This window comes from Humulus lupulus, chromosome 9 (assembly GCF_963169125.1).
Source record: "Humulus lupulus chromosome 9, drHumLupu1.1, whole genome shotgun sequence".
In the NCBI taxonomy this organism is placed as follows: Eukaryota; Viridiplantae; Streptophyta; class Magnoliopsida; order Rosales; family Cannabaceae; genus Humulus; species Humulus lupulus.
The window spans coordinates 152,968,133-152,971,799 of NC_084801.1; the positions used below are offsets into that span (position 1 = coordinate 152,968,133).

Genomic DNA, 3,667 nt, shown 5'->3' on the forward strand with positions numbered 1-3,667 from the left:
AGAGCCGCGACTTGGACTTACAAGTCGCGACTCAAGGGGAAGTTAGAGGCTTAGGAAAAGGGGAATTATAGACACGGCTTTGACTTGATGATGCTTGAGTTGCAGCACCTGAGAACTTACACGGAAGTAAGATGACTCAAAAAATAGACATGGGCTGCGACCCAAAAAAGGCCAAGTCATGAGCCGCATGTGAAAAACACAACTATTGTAGTTTTTTTACTATAAATTCGTAGTTAGGGTTTAATTAGGTCATTAGGTCAATTTTTAATTACGTTTTTGGAGACTAATTTGGATTCTTAGGCTAATTATTCTGCAATTTTATATTTTTCTTTCTTCTTTAAGTTTATGAATCTTATGTTTTTGAAATATTATTTTGTTGATTTAGTCATGTCTGATATGAACGAAACAATTTTATCTATGGTGTAATGTAGTCACTTGGATTCCTATCTAATTTAATTATGATGTTCTATTGATTTTTCTTCTCTATTCTAATCTATATAATGTGTGTTTAATGCTAGTAAATACTTAATCAATATTTGCTTGATTTTATGATTTTAATTCAAAATTCGAAAGATAAGAATTGAATATGCTATCATTATATAGACATAGGTTACATATTGGACGAAAGTACATGTATGACTTGTGTAGTAATTAGTTTTCCATGCTTAATGCCTTCTATATGTTTAAGTTTATCACAGAGATGTAGAAAACTTGCATATAGGTTGAGATCTTATATCTTGAAATAGAATAGGAATCGAATTATGTTAACCTGCTATTGTAATTTATTAATAAAATTAGTAAATTGACAAGTTGATGAAATTAACACCCTAGGTCTTTTTAGTAGTGATTTAAATCTTTTAATTAATGATTCTTGTTCTTAGTTTTCTTTTATAATTTTAAAATTAAATTCATCTAAATTTTGATTGCCAAATAGAAATTAAAAGAACAATTAGTGGTACTTGGAAGATAGTCTTTGTTGATGAATCGATTGTGTGCACTTGCGTATATATCTTTTCGCGGTCAAGTTTTTGGCACCGTTGCCGGGGACTTAATTTCCAATACCAAAGTTAATTGTTATTTGTTCTAATTTAGTATTTTTAATGCTTTACACTTACTCGGATCAAGGTTGTATTGTGTTTCAGGAATTGTTTGTATATGCGAGGAAGTAGACAAAAGGAAATTATACCAATAGATCTTGAAATTGAGAGAACGTGCAAAAAGAATCGCAAGATAAAGAAAATGTTATATTTCACCATGGCTGAGAACGTAAATAATGTTGTCAACAACAATGCAAATATGGGTAATGCAGTTGAAGTCGATCCGCCATTAAGGAACTATGTACTCCCTACTGTTCGGGAATACATTCAAGCATTCCTCCTCCAACCTTTGAAGCAAATAGTTTTGAGATAAACCCCTCAATTATTTGGATGGTGCAGAACTGTGTACAATTTTTTTTTGGGGGGGGGGGGGGGGGGGGAGGGGGGGGTTACAAAATGAGGATCCAAATCTCCATATCACAAACATTTTAGAGTTGTGTGCGATATTCAAAATGAATGGGATGAGTAATGATGCTGTAAGATTGAGATTATTCCCATTTTCACTAAGGGACAGAGCTAAGAGTTGGTTGAATTCATTACAAGCCAACTATATACTAACTTAGGAAGATTTGGCTCAGAAATTCCTTGGTAAATATTTACCTCCTGCCAAGTCAGCCAGAATAAGAGGAGAGATTAATAATTTCCATCAACTGTATGGGGAGTCTTTATATGATGCATGTGAACGATTTAAAGAGTTGCAAAGGAAATGCCCACATCATGGAATAGAGAAGTGGCTACTAGTTCATACTTTTTATAATGGTTTGGGGGGAAAAACAAGGACAATTATAGATGCAGCATCAGGAGGAGCGTTTATGAGAAAAAATGCTAATGAAGCATGTGAATTATTGGAAAAGATGGTCATGAATAACTATAATTGGCCTAATAAGCATGAGAATAAGAAAGTAGCAAGAGTATTAGAAGTTGATCCAATTGCGCTATTGACTGCTCAAGTGGCATCTCTAACTAAGAAATTGCAGCAAACTAATATCGCCGCAAAAGCAATGCAAGTACGAAATGTTATAAGTTGTGAGATTTGTGGGGTACCACATGCTTACGAACAAAGTCCGAGCGCAGCTAGTTGCTCAACTGATGTGAATAATATGCCCTGGGAACAAGCACATGTTATTGGCAATGTAATGCCCCGACTAATTCTAAGACCTCGCACCATTAAAACTATTAAGCATAGTTACTATTTTGAAATACATACATAGGATAATAGAACTTTATTATAAAAATCCAAAATACGGGATCCCATTGTTATTACATAAAATCGTAAAGAAACAAAACCTTTAATTAATTGATCAAATACTAAATGCGAAAAAATAAATACATAAACTAGAAAGACTCAAAATATAAACTTCATCATCGATCTTTTCCAGCATTCCATCCATTCAGTCCTTTCCCAATACACATGCCAAAGCTACCATGAATCCATCCCGCCTTCCAAACTTATTTTCCTGCACCATCTAAAATAAAAGGAATGAGCCTAATGCCCAGCAAAAAAAATCTACTAAAACATATCATAAATCATAAGACTAAAAAAATATATATACTATAAAACATATGACGTAAAAACGTATATAATATAAACATAGGACTACAATATTAATGGCCATTAACTCATTACCGTAGTATTTGATAAAACTATCTAGGACCTCTGTCTACTAATCAAGGTAGGTTTAATCATAACTCTAATCTACGATAATGATAAAAATCTTGGGATTCATTTGCTATCTAAGCAACTATATTTCCCAAGTGACTACAACATAAAACATATACATATATATACATAGCACATAAACATAACATAGTATATAAACCTATCATGACACATACAATCTAACCTATTTTTCTTACTAAAAATCGGGATATTGGAGGCAAGAACGGGATTGGAAAACTCCTAAAACCAAACAGTAAGAATCATAAGTTTATAAAGAAATGGAGATGAAAAGAAGATCTAAACCATCAAGATAGTAACTTACCAAAAACCATAAGTTTCAAGAAACTCAAACACCTTGTATAGACTAGAACTTCGATCTACACCTCAATGCTGAAATGTCACTCTATCTTACTTCCAAGTGTTTAGAAAAGCTTAGATTGGAAAGCTTTTAATCCCAAAACCCTAGTGCTTTCTCTCTAGAATGAACTTAGCAGCTTGGAGGCTCTAGAGAATGCTTGAATGATGAATGAAATAGCTAAGTGAAAGGTCCTAATTATAAAGTTTGAGGAGTGAAACTAACCCCTTTAAAAAGAACAAATAAATGAATAATAATTGAATAAATTTGAATTTTCTATTCAACAGATGCCCATAACTCGGTCAAAAATATTCAGGAGAAAATATAAAAAATAAAGGCTACTTTTAATTCGGTTCCATGAAGTTTCAAAAATACCCTAAAAGAGTCGATATATCGCCTTCCATAGATGATATATCGCCTACCCCTATGTCCCGAGCATTCGTGGTTTCGTTCGTGCGCAGTCGACGTGTTTTCCATATCAACCTTCGGCAATATGTCAGCCCCTAAAGCTGTGATATATCGGCATACGCTAATATTTTAAACACGGTTTTGCAC

General features: G+C 33.4%; 1 non-coding gene across 1 annotated transcript; it reads right to left on the reverse strand.

Moving 5' to 3' along the window:
* Positions 1-1,714: 1,714 nt before the first annotated feature.
* On the reverse strand, positions 1,715-1,821 carry LOC133802810 (small nucleolar RNA R71). Its single transcript, XR_009877556.1, has one exon. It is a non-coding gene; the product is annotated as a small nucleolar RNA R71 (small nucleolar RNA).
* Positions 1,822-3,667: the final 1,846 nt, after the last annotated feature.